Source organism: Polypterus senegalus, chromosome 8 (assembly GCF_016835505.1).
Source record: "Polypterus senegalus isolate Bchr_013 chromosome 8, ASM1683550v1, whole genome shotgun sequence".
Taxonomy (NCBI): domain Eukaryota; kingdom Metazoa; phylum Chordata; class Cladistia; order Polypteriformes; family Polypteridae; genus Polypterus; species Polypterus senegalus.
The window spans coordinates 32,631,804-32,652,241 of record NC_053161.1 but is presented as its reverse complement, the minus strand read 5'-3'; the positions used below and the strand labels follow the sequence as shown (position 1 = coordinate 32,652,241).

General features: G+C 36.6%; 1 long non-coding RNA gene across 1 annotated transcript; it reads right to left on the bottom strand.

The window, feature by feature from the left end:
• Window positions 1–4,520: 4,520 nt before the first annotated feature.
• LOC120533870 lies at window positions 4,521–20,098 on the bottom strand. Its single transcript, XR_005634637.1, has 3 exons — window positions 20,065–20,098; window positions 9,909–10,018; window positions 4,521–4,568 (listed from the first exon to the last, which is right to left on the bottom strand). It is a non-coding gene; the product is annotated as an uncharacterized LOC120533870 (long non-coding RNA).
• Window positions 20,099–20,438: the final 340 nt, after the last annotated feature.

Sequence of the window (20,438 nt, the reverse complement as noted above, 5' to 3'; positions counted from 1 at the left end):
ATAGATCTGTTTTCATGGACACTTGCTTTCAGCAGAAGGCTTCAAAACAGTTACGCAATGGCACTGGGTGCCAAAGCACCAGATAGTGGTGAATGAGGTTAAACTGTCACCGATTTCACAGCTATTTGTATTGTCGGGGAAGATCACCGTTAAAACTGATCACAAACTGCTAGTTGCAATCGTTAACAAATCTTTGCTTAGCACCCCAATATAACTTCAAAGCATGCCACTGTCACTCCAAAATTACACCCTAAAAGAAATCTTTTAGCTGGGCCCAAATATGTATGAGAGTGACAGGTTTAGCAGAGCTACAACACACTCACACAAGTCGAACATGCCACATGTCTGCAGCATGGACAAAGAACAGTTCAACATAGAGGAAACTAACCAGGCTGACTACTTGAATGTCATGTACCAGATGCATTCAGCTGCCAAAAAGACTTGACTTCTAAGTAGAGCAGGGGTGGGCAGATTCAGTCCTGGAGGACCACAGTGGCGCCAGGTTTTTGTTCCAACCCAGTTGCTTAATAAGAAACCCGTATTGCTCAAGGAACACTTGTGCTTCACTTTAGTTTTCTAGCTCGTTACAATTCTGAACCCTTATTGCTTGTTGTAGTCTTAAACAGCTGTTCTCTTGGTTTTTAATGGCTTTTTATTAGCAATAAGATTCAAATGACAATAGAAAGCTTGTTACCATTTTCACCTGTGTGTATTTATCATGTACTATTGGCTTTAACTAAATACTTGGAAGGAAAGTGAAGAGAAAAAAAGTGAAAGATTTAGTTTTACTCCATTTTAGCCTTCAAATCATTTAGATGATATCCTTACAAAGGGGAAAAACATCTAGGATATGAGAATGGCCTGATATGGCAGAGTTTAAGCACTAACAAGCCATGAAATTTAATTATTGGCAAGGATTGTTTTCTAATTAAGCAACTGGGTTGGAGTAAAAACCTGCAGCCTCTGCAGCCCTCCAGGACTGACTTTGCCCACCCCTGAAGTAGAGCATTAACACAGTTACAATTACTCTTATTCAAACTGTTCAGAGTAAAAAAAAAATGCTGCATTTTGTGAGTTGAATAGCCTTAATGTTTCTATGTTAGTAACGTTGATTATGTGAGTTGTAATACAGAGTAAGAAAAGGGGGATAAAGGGATTATGCTGCCACCTTGTGCCAGACACTATGAAACAGGCAAGTCCTGTTGGCAACCGTTTGCTACTTGTAACTAAAATAAAGTAGCTCCAAGATGGCCTGTGGAAATCGACTCTTTGTGATTCATATACAAAACAGCTTCTCTCCCATTAGCCCGAAGTTAAGGTCCCAGGCACACCATCAAAACAAGAACATCACCAGTGAATATGACCTTGCTCACTGCTCTACCTAGTAGTCTTTTCCTCCCTCTCACACTAGCCTGTCTCTGCTGTCCTGTGCTCCTCAACTGCATATTCTTATTGTTCCCCCCAGGCTCCAACACCTCTGCTTTGCCACTTATTTTGTCCTGTCTCTGACAAGCTGCAGTTCAGATGCTTCTTTTCCACTCTTTCTGTATGTACGTTGGGTGGGGAAGCCCAATCAGCGTTACAATATTTTAACAAGATGTACACGTGACTGGTATTCTCATTTTAAAGCGATGTATTGATTAGTTGTATTCCTAATAACTGGTTACTCTTACAAAAACACACATGATTCCAAGTTAAACAAAATCACTGACTTGAAAACATTATCAGGTGTATTTTCTATAAAAATTATGTGAGGTATAATTGCTGAAAGAATGTATTGGTTTTAATGGATTGCAAGACATTGTGGTGGGGGGTTTGTTTCCTGCATTGTGCCCTGTGTTGGCTGGGATTGGCTCCAGCAGACCCAATGACCCTGTAGTTAGGATATAGCAGTTGGTTATTGGATGGATAGATTGTAAGACAAAACAAAAACTACTTTCATGACAGCTAACACTATGTTTGCTAATGAATATTCTACAAAGCAGACAAGTGAATCCCCATAACACAAATAGTTAACAAAATCTAGGTATCATTGTTTAAAATGTGAAGACTTGTAACACACACAGTTTTTCACTAATCTGTATTCATTTCAACATATCTTTCCACCCTTGAGATGAATAATCCAAAAGCCTTTACTGCTGTTAAGCAGTAAAGATCTGCAGGAAAAGAAAGCCTCTGGGAATCTAGTGGCAAAGTCACTGGGCACTAAAAGCAACAGATTCCTTCCACCACAGGACACAGCTGACAGGCTGAAGGTTATAAAGAAGGTATATTTTGATGTTCTATAATTTTTATAGTAAAGTAAAAAAGCATGTTTCCCTCCTTATTTTAACACTCAGTCTTACTAATTACAGTGATAAATTAGATACAAGTAAAATGTTATTAATGTCTATAAGCAAACAAAGTCACTTTACAGATGCTTAATGAAATGAAGAATGGAGTGTTGCTATTTCTTATTATTTATCCTCTATGGCCTCTTTGTGCCCCCCAATGCCTGACAAACCTCATCCACTTTAGGATTCTGCCCATACACAGAATTTTCACTCAGCACATTAGCTTATTCCTGACACAATAATTGTCATTTCATTTTCTTCAGGGTCTTGTGAAAATGAGACTTGGTTTGGTAACGTTGAAGATTTATACTGTATATTGCCAGCAACTATCTGCTCTATGTCCCAAGAACCTCTGGGCTGGGGGGGAGCTATATTGCATAATGCCTTTAGTATATCTTAGGGCTCAGACCTATACTGTGTTACGGGGCTACATAATAATAAGTATTTGTTTTTTTTTGTCTGTGCCGAGTGTGTTTTTTATTTTCATTGTCCCATTTACTGTCCGTTATATGTACATCAGTAAATGATGTCCCTGTAAGTGAAGAGGGGAAGGATGATGGAGAGAGACCGCAACTCATGACGGAAATCACCTTTTAGATCCAACAGTTACATCCAGGACATTCTGCATTTAAACAAGAGGAGCGAAACAAAGAGAGAGAGAAAGGAGAAGCAGAGGAGAGAAATTGAAAGGAGAAAGGACACACTTTACCCATTCAATTACCAACTCATCACTGCCATTTATTGCATCATTCCACTGTTTGCTTTTTCAACATCCGATTCATCATCACGACAGCCAGTGCCGAGAAACCCCGGGTTTGGATTCATATCAGCCATTGCCAGGACTTTGACAGTGAGGTTATTTTGTTTTCGGGAAGGAGCACAATAACACTGCAGCTAGTATCAATACCGCTGGACTTTATTTTGGACTAATTTTTCAGCCCATTTCAATTGCTGTGTTTAACTAATCTGCGTTTGTATTTGTATTCCATTTTTCTATTTATTGTTTAGAGGCAAGGGAGGGTTTTTTGTAAATATTTGTATTTTTGTGTTTTTATATAGTAATTAGTCACTGGTGTCTTTGGGATAGTGGTGTTTTGCGCGCATATATCTACGTTATTGAATATTTGTTTGTCTTTTCCATTTACAATATACCCCTGTTTGATTTTACATTCCTGTCTACTGTTTGCTAGTTATTTCGTCGTGTGAGAAAAAAATACAACCTGTAAGGAGTATGGCTTGTTATTAGATCAAGAAGCCTCAGGTTATCCAAGGACTAGTCTTGGTAGCGTAGTGGCCATTCTGAGTAAGGGGACGGCCGATACAATTCCATAATACCTTTAGTATATCTTAGAGCTGCCCGAGGATCCTCCCAGTATACCTCTCTCTGAACATCTCCCAAAGATAATGAGTTAGCCTAGAGTAGCAGCAGGTCTACTCTGAGAGTCACCTGGATAATCAAGGTTATCCCTCTGTTGTGTAAAGCCAATGGATAAACTTCATTGAGACAGTTCTATTTACTTTCAGTGAAAACTTATTGCTTGTGGACACATGGATGCAGATCCTTCATCAATTCCACTTCTCTATTATAGTTAATAGGTTAATGAACTCTAAGGTTTCTTTAAACATTCATGAATATGATCAGTGTCCTAGGAATCCTTAGAACTAGAATGGCTAGAGCCAGACAAAGAAAAATCTAAAAATTAACAATGGTTCAACAACTTCTACCAGCTCCCGAAAACCGTTGATTGCTTCTCTCCTTAAAATATACCTCAATGCAGTAAGATCGCCCTTCCAATACACTTAATCTAACTCAGAGCTACTAGGAGCTGGATCTTTTCCCAATTTCTGTTTGAGTTTTCTCTCACCCAGAGACATACCTATTAGGTTAATTATAAACTTTACAATGGAAATTAATAAACCATGTGTTCATGCGTATATCTTGTTTTGAAATGGGATCTGATCCAGATTTGAGTGCTGCTTTCTGGGTAATGCTGCTAAGAGAGGTTAAGTCCCCCAACAGCCTTGTATTGCACTGAGCAAGCTTACGCTATGCACAGTATATATCAAAAACTTTCTCCCATCTCTATACATAACATAGAGCACATAAAACAAAGCTGGGGCCATAAAACATGTAGAAAACTTGTAGGAAAAAGCAGTGAATTTGAATAAAAATGGGATGACAGATTACCTGGTCAATAGCTGCATCAGTGTACATCAAGTCTTCTGAAACGTTTGCTGTGGAGAATATGTATGCACATATCAGATATATGTAACATACTGTACAAATAAATAAGGTCATGAGTACATAATGTTTTGGTTTAAATACTCACCTTAACCTAATCATCAACAACATTTAATATGAATGCCAAGGTCTAGTGGAGCAAAATATTTTTGAACTTAAATTTTACTGCAAGATCAGCCACTATAAATCAAACTGAAAGCTCCCTTTTTCTTTTTATTGTAGGAGTATTATAGAATCATTCTGTTAATCTGAATTTATAAATTGGAAGTGATGACTTTACATGGGTACTGTATGGATGTGACACAAAAACCACACACAATACTATACCGCAATTGCAAAAAAATGCTGGGATGGGCTCCAGCTTCCTTGGCAACCTGCTCAGGATTAGAAGAAGGATAGATGGATGGCAACTCTAAGTAAAGATGCTATTACATTTAAATTGCAAATCACAAAAATAGACACAAATCTAAATAAAAGCATAATTTCACTTGTATCATCATAATACCACCTAAATATGTTGTTACTTACGTGAGGAAGTCTGTTTAAACTTATATCAAATTAGAATGCACAGAAACAATAGCACACAATGCCAGCTAATATGTCATGTACAGTTCAATCTAATAAACAGAATTGATTCAGAGATATTAAGCAAAATGGCAGAGAATACATTAAAGGCAATTCGGAATACAGTTTAAAACAGTAAATCCAAGGCAGTTAATAGGGCAGAACAACAGTCAAAGTCACTAAACCAATGCTTAAAGCAACTACAAGAAATTTGTTTTTTAGAAGTTTGTCCAAGAATTATTTGTTTTTTTTTTAAGAATCTTTCTTCTATTTTTATAAAGTTCAGAGAATAATTAATGGGTTCTAATTGTAAAGAGCCAGTGGCAAATGATGTCACACATAACACAGCACATGATTTGTGTTCCTAACAACACACAGTGTTATGCTAAAGAAAATCAGAAATTATAAAAAACAGGATAAAATATGCAACAAAAAATAGTTGAACGGTAAACTATTTCTTAAATCCTGATGCAATATATATTTAACATGCACTTATAACAGTTTATGTTATACTGTTAATCATTAAACAACCTATCAGGGTCAGGGCTAGAAATAAAGATAAACATTTTCTGTCATTAATTTAACATTACTAAGGTAGTATATGTACACAAAAATAATTTTTTATATCAAAAAGTATTATATCCAAAGGCTGACTGCTCAATCAGCTTTCTTATATTTACTGCTTAAGAAATCCATTCATTTCTGCTACTGAGAATTGTGCCAGAAAGCCCCAGTGTTTCACTAAAAAAACAGTAAGAAACTTATATTTTCATAATTCATTTGCAGTTGTTTTGAAAGTGGTTATTTTAGGACTTTCTTTAATATTTCTTAATACTCTTAGTCCCTACCACACAGTAAACTTGCAATTTTACACTAACAATTTTAACTTCTTCTTCTTTTGGCTGCTCCCGTTAGGGGTCACCACAGTGGATCATCTTCTTCCATATCTTTCTGTCCTCTGCATCTTGTTCTGTTACACCCATCACCTCATGTCCTCTCTCACCACATCCATAAAACTTTTCTTAGGCCTTCCTCTTTTTCTCTTCCCTGGCAGCTCTATCCTTAGCATCCTTCTCCCAAAAAACTCACCATCTCTCCTCTGCATATGTCCAAACCAAAGCAATCTCGCCTCTCTGATTTTGTCTCCCAACCATCCAACTTGAGCTGACCCTCTAATGTACTTATTTCTAATCCTATCCATCCTCGTCACACCCAGTGCAAATCTTAGCATCTTTAACTGTGCTATCTCCAGCTCTGTCTCCTGCTTTCTGGTCAGTGCCACCATCTCCAGCCCATATGCCATAGCTGATCTCACTACCGTCCTGTAGACCTTCCCTTTCACTCTTGCTGATATCCGTCTGTCACAAATGACTCCTGACACTCTTCTCCACCCATTCCACCCTGCCTGCACTCTCTTTTTCACCTCTCTTCCACAATCCCCATTACTCTGTACTGTTGATCCCAAGTATTTAAACTCATCCACCTTCGCCAGCTCTACTCCTTGCATTCTCACCATTCCACTGACCTCCGTTACACACATGTATTCTGTCTTGTTCCTATTGACCTTCATTCCTCTCCTCTCTAGGGCATATCTCCACCTATCCAGGGTCTCCTCAACCTGCTCCCTACTATCGCTACAGATCACAATGTCATCAGCAAACATCATAGTCCATGGGGACTCCTGTCTAATCTCGTCTGTCAACCTGTCCATCACAATTGAAAATAAGAAAGGGCTCAGAGCCGATCCCTGATGTAATTCCACCTCTAACTTGAATGCATCCTTCACTTCTACTGCAGACCCCACCATGGTCACACTTCCTTCGTACATATCCTGTACAACTCTTACATGCTTCTCTGCCACTCCCAACTTCCTCATACAATACCACAACTCCTCTTGAGGAACCCTGTCATATGCTTTCTCCAGGTCCACAAAGACACAATGCAACTCCTTCTGGCCTTCTCTGTACTTCTCCATCAACACCCTCAGAGCAAACATTGCATCTGTGGTGCTCTTTCTTGGCACTAATCACTAATCGCTAATCAACACCTCACTTCTTAACCTAGCTTCCACTACTCTTTCCCATAACCGCATGCTGTGGCTCATCAATTTTATCCCCCTGTAGTTACTACAGTCCTGCACATCCCCCTTATTCTTAAATATCAGCACCAGTACACTTCTTCTCCACTCCTCAGGCAATCCTCTCACTTTCCAAGATTCCATTAAACAATCTGGTTAAAAACTCCACTACCATCTCTCCTAAACACCTCCATGCTTCCACAAGTATGTCATCTGGACCAATGGCTTTTCCATTCTTCATCCTCTTCATAGCTGTCCTTACTTCCTCCTTGCTAATCCGTTGCACATCCTGATTCACTATCTCCACATCATCCAACCTCTTCTCTCTCTCGTTCTCTTCATTCATAAGCCTCTCAAAGTACTCTTTCCATCTGCTCAACACACTCTCCTCACCGTAACCTGCTGCACATCTTTCCCACCTCGGTCTCTCTGTCTAGCCAATCAGTACAGGTCATTTTCTCTCTCATTAGTGTCCAACCTCTCATAGAACTCATCATACGCCTTTTCATTAGCTTTTACTACCTCCCTCTTCACCTTGCGCCTTATCTCCTTGTATTCTTGTCTACTTTCTGCATCTCTCTTCCTCTGTATACTTTCTGCATCTCTGCATCCATTCCACCACCAGGTTTCCTTTTCTTCTTTCCTCTGTCCAGATGTCACGCCAAGCACCCTTCATGCTGTCACCCTTACAACAGCTGCTGTAGTTTCCCAACTGTCTGGTAATTCTTCACTACCACCCAGTGCCTGTCTCACCTTCTCCCTAAACTCAACGTTCCAGTCTTCCTTTTTAAAATTCCACCATTTGATCCTTGGCTCTGCCTCACTCTCTTCCTCTTCTTGATCTCCAAAGTCATCCTACAGACCACCATCCCATGCTGCTTAACTACACTTTCCCCTGCCACCACTTCAATCTTCAATCTCCTTCAGATTGACTCCGGTATATGATGTAATCTACCTATGTGCATCTTCCTCCACTTGTATGCTACCCTTTGTTCCTCCCTCTTCTTAAAATACATATTCACTACAGCTATGTCTATCCTTTCGGCAAAATCCACTATCCTCTGACCTTCTTCATTCTTCTCCTTGACACCATACCTACCCATCACCTCCTCGTCTCCTCTGTTATCTTCACCAACATGTCTATTGAAATCCACTCCAATCACCACTTTCTGTCCCTTGGGTACACTGTTCTTCACTTCACCCAACTCACTCCACAAATCTTCTTTCTCATATATAGAGCTATAGCGCCTTTTAGTGATAGCGGTCTTGCGTGTGTTTATTGTGTCTCGTTGTGTCAGATGGAGTTGTATGGATTGATTCTGAACGCGACTGAGAGAATGAAAAGTGAATTAAAAAAAAAACAAAAAAACCTACCTTTACAAGGATCATAAATTGCACCGGCTGTTACAGACTGAAATCAAATGTATGCTTTTATTCTAAAATAGTAAGACTAAGAGCAGTTTACTTCTCAAAATGGAGAGGTGCAGGATTGAACTTGCGACCTTTTGATTCCAAGGCGAGAACTGATTCTATTGCACTACAGAGGAAGTTATAATAAATGGCTGTCAATGTCGCATGTTAAGGCGTCTTTTTGTTTCTGCAGTTATATTTTTGAATAAAAGTGCAATTGTGTTATATTTGAACCTTTTGTGAAAATGTTTCTTTGTTATTTGGACTTCAGGCTTCATACATTATATAGTTTATGCCTACATTTTGTCATCTTCTACTAGAATATAAAAAACGTTTCTGTTTTAACAATGTGTTGACACAGATTACTGTCGAAACGGAACAGACATGAAATGCGTGTGTTCCAAATAACGATCTATTATTTCCACTCTAAAACTCCACTTCACTCCCAAATACTCAATCAAGGCATGAGCTGAGAGAAGTTCGTGCACGTTCTAAATTGGTGGGGGGATGGAATAGCCGGCTGCTCCTAGCTTCTCTTTATCAGCACATTTAGAAGACAAAGGACGCTGGCAGAGAGGTGTGAAGGGATTTAAGAAGCAGTTTAAGGTGGGATGGAATTATGAGTTTTTTCATAGGCTCTGGTAATTCTAGTGTTAACTTCCTCCTCTCCTCCTGCATCCGGACACATCCCCTCTTCTTCCCCTTCTTTTTCGGCCAATAGTAGTCCAATTTCCACCAGCACCCGGTTGACTAACAGTACTGGTGGCGGTCATTGTTATTGGAAATTTGTATTGTTGTCCGCACATTTGATTTGGCAAAGTTTTACACCGGATGCCCTTCCTGACGTAACCCTCCTAATTTATCCCAGCTAACATAGGGCACATGGCAGGAACAAACCCTAGACATTGTAGGGCAAACATACCCGTTCCAGACTGTCTGTTACCACAACAATGTAAATCTTTAATGTAAGAGTAATTAAGAGTAACCTATGGTAATAATTTGCCTTAGTAAGACAAAATATTTCTAATGTTAACTGAAATTGAGGAATATTGTCCCATAGATCTGTAAATGAATATTCTAACTAAAGCTGGTTTTGTTTTCCAGCAGTGTCAGGAAAATTTGGGGCTTTAATGCACTTTTTTTATTCTAGGCCAAAGTCTGTAACCAGAAAATCTATAATTCAATATGTGAAGGCCAAAACACTAAACACTTTTGTAAGAAAAATTCAAAAGTAGAGATCAAGAGCCAGTAACACTAAAAACAATGCTAAGTTTGCATGTACCTGCAATCTTGGACAACTAGGAATGAACGATGCTGGCTTTTATACCATTACAGTAGTGATGTAGCAGATCGCATGCATTCAATTGTCCTTGCATGACAACATGGTAGCATCTGCAAAGAAACAAACCACAAAACGGCAGCAGCCACATAAAACAAATAGTATTACAGAAAGATATGAAGTTCTTTAAATGAAACTGAAAATAGAAGGCATAGAAAAACCCAAACAAATACAAAATACCCCAAAAATACAAAGGTGAAAAAGAAAAATAAATTAGGACAACCCTGATCATATTTTTACATCATTGCTTACATTTTTATTGTGTTTTCTTTTTCCTGGATTAAGGATGCTCTTCATTTTTTTGTAATGTTACAAGTGTCATTTTAAGCATGTATCCACCTATATGTGCATTGTCATGCATCCTGGGACTCTAGATTGAATATGAAAGTTTTCATGCTTTATTTTAAGTTTTGTTAAAATTCCAGCTATTCATTTCCTTGTGTAGTAAATTGATATCAACTTTTAATTTAGCTCTGCTTTCCATATGTTTCTGCAAAGGCATGAAAAATAAAAGGTCACTAAAGCAAAGACTGACAGGTCAGAAAATGAAACATAAGTCCAAAATTGGCAGCATCTAAACCAGAAAAGCAAGTCTATATTTCATCAAAGCCAAGACATAAATTAAAAATTATAATCAGATAAAGGAAGTTATAGTTGGCTTCCCAGAAATCAATACTAAGTATTGTACTAGACTTTCAGAAAGTATCCATAAACAACTTGGACAAAGAGTTACTCACAATGGCAGCTTAACTAGGGCCTTACTGATGACATCATATGAAGCAACTTCATATTAGTAATGGGCACTTAAAATGGTAGCTCCACTTAAAAAACAAAATAGAACCCTGGGAAATTTTGAAATAAAATTATTCCAGTTATTTAAAGTTTTAACAAGGAAACAATGATATTTTTAGAAACATTGTGTTTACAAACATAAAAAACTCACATGTTCATAAAGAAAATTTTATAAACTTATGAAATGATTCATAAAAGAACCATAATCATAACACTGTCCTATTAAACTAGGAATATTTTCTTTAGTAGGAGTCTAGTACATAATTTTAAATAGCTGATCTATAAAATAGTGAGTTGTCTCTTGTATTTTGTGTGTTTGTGTTATCTGTACAACAGTGAACATTCATTTTTGTTTCCAGTTGAAGAGCACAATCATGCACACCCTCATATTCACTTATAGATGACTAAATTAAATTGAATAAACACATACAAACCTTTAGGATAGGGTAACTCAGTGGCACAGTGGAAGCCCTGCTGCCTTATAGTAAGGAGACCAGGGTTCATGTCCCGGGTCCTCCTTGCATTGACTTTACATGTTATCACTATTTCCCCTAGGTGCTCCGGTTTCCTCACAATGTCCAAATACACGCTCATGAAGTGAACTGGTGACTCTGATTTAGCCCTTGTTATGTGTGTTTGGGGTGTGAGATGTGTGTTTGCCCTTAGATGGCCTGGCACCACGGTTATTATAGTTTTTTGCCTTTATATTAGTTTTTATTTCTATATTTTTTCTGACCTTACTTGGAAATTCAGTTTAGTTTTAGTTTTCCCTCATTGTGTATTGTTTTTATATCTATTAGTTTTAGTTTTAGTTTGAGTAATTATGGTATGGTTAAAGAGCCACTATGGAGTTTAGCTTTGTGTCGCAATCAGACATAGCTGTAAACTTAACTAGTTTGAATATAATACAAGTTTAATGTTAGTGGAAGCTTACTATACTATATGGTTTACTATCTGGTTTTGTTTTTGTCTAATAAAAATAAACATAATCAAAACCAGATACTGCATATGAACAATTTTATAATTTGTAAAATATTTTCTATTTTATTTGAGCTGAACAAATGTGTGTTGACTGTTGGTACTTTTCATCTTTTCCTTTTCTTGTCCAGAATGGACCATTTTGTGATGAATTTTAGGTGAATGTTAAGGTTTGAAGATTTTTTACCCTAGATGTCTACAGCACACAAAATAACCTGCTCCAAGACAATGTGCTTACAATTAATGCTTTCAATATTGCATTAAAAAAACTCAAATACTGTGCTTTGTTATTTTCTACCAGGAAAAACAAGGCTGTTAGGCTTGAATCAGTGTGCCGACACCACTTAGCTGTATTGAGGGAAACAAAGAAAAACAAACATGTAGTGCCAAGTATAGGGGTTGTGACACTTGAATAGCCCTTGCGTAAGAACATTAAACCCTTAATGAGCAAAGTAAGAGCAGCTAACAGGTGCATAGACAGACACAAACGACCTAAACAGCATCTGAAATTAGGAACAATATATACACTTCCTAAACCTGCTTATCCAGAGAAGGATCACACAAATCCTGGAGCCTATCCCAGCAGGTTTGGATGCAAGGCAGGAAAAATCCCTGTTATGCAATTTGTATGATATGGCTTATGTTATGAACAAAAATATGATATTTTAACTATATATTTTGAGAAAGACAGAGAGAGAGATTGAAAAGAGGAGGACAAAATTTTATAAAACATAATTCTGTCACTGGATTATTTTCCTGATATCAGGTATTCTGAGCTGTGAATGTAAACTAAAAAAAGATAAATTAATAAAGAATAAATACAAAACAACATTAGTAGGTTTAGTTTTTCACCAGTTGTCTAACTCTCTTCACCTACCTACCTGTAGTTCAGTAGAGACATTGCCAACTCAGGAATTTTACAAGTTTCTATCACTTCGTTGTTAAATTACCTTTTTAAAGCAAAAGTGATTGGTCAGCAACATTATTCTGATCTTGCATGTTGACCGTCAGTGTCTCGAATAGAGCCACTTTATTTTCAAAAAGGATTTTTCCTATGCAAAGTGGCAGGTGAATTATTGTCAACAAAGTGCAGGCACCTGAGAAGCAAACTGAAACATTACTTAATCGTGATTTTATACAAGAAGCACAAAGAAATGCATCAGCTCAACATAATGGAAATTAGACTCACATGCAGCCTAGAATTTGCCTTAGTGTGTGCTGCTGTAATAACTGCTATGTACATTCTGTATCTTGGGCTCAGTCACTATTACAGCTAACATGCTGTCATTTATGAACAGACTGAAATTCTGTATGGGATTATCTGTATCAAATACTTCTTTTTTGAGCCTTGGAGATCCAGTGCACAGCAATTATGAAAGCTATCCGAGCACATTCAAAGCAAAATCTTCACCTTGGTATGCTTCACTAACACTTGAACCAGAATCTATCATGTTGTCACTGTCGGCTCTTAAAGAACTGTCACTGTTATCACACAGTAAATCACTTTCTTCATCACACGCTTTACACGTCAGTATTCAGTTTGCTCTGTCACCACAAATGCTGTGTGAACATCCACCCTCCTTCATCAACCGCCAATCCCGGGATGAATATATGCGGACAGCTTGTGATGGATGACTTTCTGATTTAGACTTAAAAGTTACAAGGTTTAAAGACTAACGACAGGGATATGTATTCAAAAACCAAATATGAAATTCTTATTAATAGATTTTGATTAATTTTGGGTCCGTGCAGCCCAGGTTAGCCCTTGTACAAGTCCAGTTGTTACAAAAAACTAAAAACTTTTTTGCAGATTATTATTGTATTTCCATTAGTCTTTCCATCTACTTTAGTAGTTTTATTTAGTTTTAGTTTTTCATTTCAGTTTTGTTCTTTATTTTATTTCAGTTCACAAAAATGATTTTTTTTTTATTAATAGTTTCAGTTGTGATTTTAGTTTTGGTTAACTATAATAACCTTGACTGGCACCCTGTCCAGGGTTTGTTCATGTCTTGTGTTCTATGCAGGCTGTAGCGCCCCCCACAATGCTGGTCTGGATTGGAAAATGAAATGATATCTTTAGGAGATTGAAGGAATACCAGTGCAAAAATCCCATGTAGATATGACAATGTGCAAACTACACAAACAGTGATTGACTGGGATTTGAACCCAGGACTTGTCAGACAATTGAACTAACCTCTAAACACATTTACTTTACAAAAAAACAAAACATAGAAAACAAAAAATACAGATAGGATAGAGACTCTATATTGAGCATGAATCATACTGAAACTAAAAAAAAAACCAAAAGAATTCTGAAAGAAAGAAGCAAAATAACAGGTGTTAGTATATGGATCAACATGAATACCATGGTCTGAGTTGTAAAAACACTACGCAAACCCTAAAACTATACACTTTTATTGATGGTTTTGATTGGCCTCCACCTTAATGTTTTTTTCTACAACAGCTTTACTATTTCGTATCAGTTGTTACTGTTTGGTTCTGCCTTTACTGTAAAGCGGCAGACAGAAGTGTTTAAAAACTGCATTGCTCATACTGTGTGCTTAATAAAGTGACAAATGAACCTTCATGATTTTCCCTCAAGAACTCTGTGAAGCAAACCATAGTGTGCAGCATTTTATATGATGAGTTCTTCAAATGAGAAATAGAATTTCTGAATGTATTGTAGCAGCTTTAGCTATACAAACATGGCAGTCTTCCAGCAGTATGCTTGATAAAAACAAAAAACATGCCCCTGCACAACGTCTTTTTAGGGTTGTTTTAGGTATTTAAATGTGTAAAATATGATATTCAAATACTAACATAGGTTACGTGCCTATATGTGCCTCATATAGCCTCGGCAATTGGCAGCAGTTTTTCAAGTTGAATTATATAGGTCTTTTATTAAAGTAGCAGGAAGAAGAAAAAAATATAAGAGTACATATTTGGCAAAAACAGCAGTCTCAACCAATTACAGTTAGGTTGCTTATGGGGAAATTACATGAGCTCTCTAAACAAAAACAAAAGCAAATGCTTAAAGCCACACAAAAATTAGAAATACAACACAAAAACTAACATAAGTTTAATTTTACTACTAAACTGATGTTAATATTTTGTATTTTAACAAACAAAGAATGATAAAACATAAGAGAATGAAAAGAGAAACCCCTGAAGAACCAAAATTATTACTTTCTGTGCATTGCTCCTTTATCAGTAAAATTAGAGACTGAATTAAATATTCTGTACTTAACGCCTTTGAAACCAATAAGAATGTTATAAGTTTCATATAGAATTAAGTCTACATTGCTGGTAATTTCTGAGATTACAGGCTGAGAAAAGGGAAAAGCCATCAAATTAAGTAACTCGAACTGACAGTAGGGACTGACCTCAAACTAATGATAGCAATGATAGCCTTCAGTCTCTGCAGACAGGTTGTTTACTAGTGACTATGTACAGCCAGAGTAGAAGGACTAATTATTTTTTTAGAGGAATAGTCAAAGGGGGCAATAACATTCAGATTTCTTCTTCCAGACTACTACATTTTATTGCAAATAAATATAAGTGATGCTGAATTTAAGTACAAGCTGTAAAGGAACTTGAAAAATAGAATGATGACTAAAGATCAATTTGAAAAAGAGGAAAGGTCTACATTACAAGATAAATCTGGAAAGCATTAATCTGTGCAATGCTTTTTTTCTGTGTGAGTAAAAAAGACAAGGGTACTGTTTCCTGCAGAGGCATTAGCTCTCTTGGAAATGTGTTCTTTTAATATTGTGGCTTATTAAATAATTAAACAATATCATAATATACCAGAAAAGGCGATATCCCTCTCATAGTGATTACGGCGGTACAAGAATCACATGAGACAAAATATCTTTTAGCTTACATTTACTGACGTTTTACGTGGTTACAGACGGGGAGGCATATGGACAGACTTTTATCCAGGTGGGAATCTGGATCAACACAGTCAGCCATTTTCTCCGTCCCTACGCTGGGAGGTTTTCCTTCGAGCTTTGTCGATTCCGCCTCGAAGGGTCTGGCCACTGTCCAGACCTTTTATAATGTCTTGCTTCATTTGCTGGTCTTCTCTGTCTCCAAACAAGGGCTGAATTCCTCTTCCCCAAAATACAGACATATCATAGTGCTTACATGCCGATTCTCATTCTCCCAATAGGGAAAGAAGATTTGTGCTGATAGAGGACAGAAATACCCTAACCTGTGTTTAAGCTGACTATACAAGCCTCCAGTTGTCTCTGGCTATCTACTCCAATGCTTGGCTAGCAATTCTAACTGCTGAGCCCCTGTGTGCCACAGTTAACATGCACATGTGAATAAAACTCATAACAGTATTGTCCAGATATAGTGACATAAAGAAACATGTAGTATAACAGGTACCATTAACTAGACATGCATAAATTCCTGTAGTGGTAACACACCTTTTTGTGGGTGCTTTGAAGCTCCTCACTTTTATGGTCAATCTTCTGTTTCTCTAGTTCCCTCCATATATGCACTTTATTCCTTCTATGTACGATCATGTCAACTGTCAATTCTAATTTGTCTAAATGTGAGTGTGTATGTTCACTGCACTACCTCCATCCATCAAGCTACTCTAAATTCAACTGAACAGTAAAAAGATACACAGATAATAAAATGGACAAGAAAAAACAACAAGAATGCACTTCTTCCTTTGACAAGTTATTGGCTATGTAACACATTCTTTATAATAAAAGGCAAGGCAATCAAAATCACCTAGTTACTATACCATGCACTGTAATTTTGGGCATTTCTTTGAAAGCAGTTTGTCTTTTTCTGTTTCATATCATTTATTTGCCCATTTCAGGCAACCTCATAGATAATTTGCTTTCTGTTATTCTGACTAGTGTAAACAGTCATTTTGGAATTGTTCCGAAAGTTAAGAGTGTAAAGGTAATCACAGCAAGGCATTATATCAGCAATTCTTAGATAACATCCTAGAGTCCGGCAGGGATACCTGTTGACACAAGAGGGAGCTCTGGGAAGAAGAGCCCATGAGTTTTTGTGATGCTATGTCTGGCCCAGAAGTGACTCAAAGGAGACAGGATGTGACCTTCGACATTCTCCTAGGATCAGACTTAAGAGGCAATTTTTCCAATGCATTATGGAGCTCAGGGTAGAGAGAAATGGTGTTAGCAAAAGCTCTTCTGGAAGGAGGAAAGGCTTAAGAGTGGAGAGTCAGAAAGAGAGAAAGAATCAAAGAAGCAAGCAGGAAAAATAAAAACATTGCATTGCAAAAAAAAAACCAAAACGATATTGAGCTAGAACAAAGCACAAGATGACATTGCAATACTTGTGATTTCATGTTCAATGCAGTAGGATGAAGTATGGTGCCATGTTATGCTCTCATGGAAACACAACTTCAAAAAATAGATCATTATGAAATGCAGTCATAAAGCTTTTTTTGGTTCAAGAATAATTTAAGGGTTGGCAAAAGGCATCAAATCATGAAATGCTGCAGGTAGTACACAATGTACAACAACAGTACTTTTCATCATTAAAGGTGCTATAGAAAATTAAGGATACCTAAACCATTAAATAATGAAGAATAAAATAGTTGCTGTGATTTTTATTTTTCTTCTAAAAGAACAGTTTAACTTTTATAAGAAACTATAGAATTTTGCTTTGCTGAACATATGTAAAACAATGTAAAACATATATATTATTGCATCTGATGATATACAAGGGTATAATGTTAAATTAAACAAAGGAAATCCTAATCAGAGTTAAAGTCAAAAGAGTAATTAAAGGGGTATTACTATAGTTAACAAAACATAACAAAATGAAAAGCAGTAGCTACTGAGGTAGAAACTTGATTTAATCACAAAGTTATCTGTATGATGTTCGTAAAAGCACCTCAACAATGGTTTGGTAGAAAGAGGTACATAGAACATGTGTAAGTACAAGCATGTAAATTAGATTTTAGACGGAACAGCAACATAGCACATAATCTTGTCTAACATTAGATGGATTGAAAAGCTACATATAAAAGAAAATAAAAAACAGGTATGTGCGTGTCCTTGGATCTCCTATCTACATTTGATTTAGTGCAACCCTCATTCTGCACATACCATGACCTAGAACTGTAGTAGGTATAAAGTATTAAATGGATTATGATGAAATACACTGTGGATAAAAAAAAAAAACAACAACTTGTCCCTTTGATATCCTACTTTAATTTTTAGTCAGTGAAATGTATTCAGTATTTTTAATGCAACCCTCTCAAGGTGTTCAAGTCAGCTGACAAACCACCATGCCCAATTCCTCAGATGAATACTAATGTGGCACAATTATAAGAGAGGAGTATTAAATTATGAAGTGCAAGATCATTGATATTTATTTGATATACTATTTATCCTCAAAGATATTAATATAGCTGTATGTGTATGTCTTTATGGCTTTACTTTCTGGGGCAAGAGAGAAAGACCAGCATGATGTTCATCGTTCACTGTGACTTTCAACAGGCCCTATATACTTTTACTATCAAATGCTATGTCTTCTGTGGATAGTGACAGATAATTGTAGCTGGCTGAGGAGAAGGAGGAGGAGTAGTAGTAGAAGTTGAAGTCATAATAGTAGTAATTATATTATCACATGTAGAGTACAGAGCAATTCTTACTTGCATGTCTAATAACCATGAAACTCTTTGCCACTCTCTATCACCATGATAAAGAAAAATGTCTTAAAATACAAGTCAAAGGATGGGCTCTGTTCCTGGAACCACAGCCTTGATAGTGACAAAACAGGTAGAGAAGCATGGAAGCATGGCTGGATGGAGCTGAATGAGTGAACAGGAATTCTTTCTTATCTCATTATTTATACATTGGAAATTTTATGATGCCATCTTGTGCAGGAAATCTCTTAGTAATGAAAAGTAGAAGAATTATGGGGCTTAAATTCATTATATTTTTTATGAGATTTGTATGATACTTGTTGAAACATTACCATGTAATAACCATTACACATAATGACCAGGCTTTTTTAAAAGGATTTGCTTTGTAAATTTTAGTTATTCTTGTGTTTTTGAAAACCGTGCAACCTCTGGCCATATGGTACAATTATGACATCTAGGTTCTCTGTAGAGCTGCAAGCTCCATTCCCATTTGCCATATTATTTAAACTTGATTTATGGCTCTGTCTGCCTTGTTTATTGAATATGCAGTAAATTTAAATATTTTTTGTTTTCTTCCATATGTTTCATTTTTATGAGTATCTCAAGTGAAAACTACCTGTCGTTAAAAGTTTCTTTAGATGAAAGACAAAAGCAGAAAAAATAAGAATAAGCTTAATGCTAACATGCCATAAATGGGACATATGAAAATATATCTAGAAAAACTAACTGCACACTAGGTATTCAAAGCATTCATAATTTAATTAACATTAAGAAGTAGTATTCCAATGTCATTAGCAGTGCTTCCAGCTTTGACCCAAATTATATTCATAAAATATTCTGTTTTATTTTATGCAAGTTGTGTTTTCCGTAGGCAATGGGCTTCAGTTAAAGCACTGTTGGTTAATCGGGCGTATCAGATGTACTATGTGACAAAGTGTTTTTCTGTTATACAATATTTGTTGGTTTTTTGTCAATAATTAATACTACTGGCAGGCAGTGTGTTGTTGTGGTTAAGGCTTTGGACCTTGAATTTCAAACAATGAGGCTATGCACTCAAATCCTGTGTGGCTATGACCAAGTCACCTGACTGTTCACCAAATAGAAATACAGAAAAAACGTAACCAAATGTAACTCACATGTTGTAAGTTGCCTTGGATAAAGGTATCAGTCAAATAATAAGTATTTATAACAATATTATTAGGTCACTGGAGCTGCTTAATCTTGAACATGCTATACACAATTGTCATTTCTACATTAGATCAATTTCTTCTTTTTGTAGTGACTCGGTTTTTGTTGATGGTCATTGCAAAACACATTTTTACAGGAAAGTGTATTCTTTCGAAGTGAAATGGGTACTCAGCAGGAGTAATGTAAAATCTAAGCATATATTATTATCCATATTAAATATTTATGATTTTCACTTGTGTATATTGTTCACTCAAATGCAAAATTTCTTTTCATGTATTTTAGTTAGTTGTATGTGGTCCATCTTTAAAATCTGCAGATGTGAATGTATATTTAAAGCACTTCAGAAAGCAGGGACGGGTAGGGCATCCCTGTATAAAGTAAGCAGATACACATGCAAATATAAAACGTTTCAGACGACAGGGATTTCCCTTCAAAGTCTGTAGATGTGACATATTATAATGGAGGAGCTTGTGGGGAATCTGTTAAGTTTAAACTTACATCATCAGTCCCGGTGTGTCTTCTTCTACTTCTGTCTCATTTCCTTTTTTGCTTCTAGCAAAGCAACATCTATGCTCACAGACACCTGCACTCAAGCCTGCTAACCAATGAGCTCTGCATCTTCCTTGAACTTTGTCCTTGCACTTTAAACATGACTGAATAAGCCAAATGTGACTGAGTCTTTTTTTTCCTGTGGAAGGACACCACCCTTTCTTCAGTTCCCTCTGTTAATCAGTGCTACTGCTTTGTTCGCATTGCCAATTGATCTCTTCTGCTGCGGCCAACTTTTGCAAATATTGACAAATAGAAAATGTATTGACAAAAAAAATCAGGAGGCTAATTTTCTTTTTTCTATAACATCACCAAAATTCAAT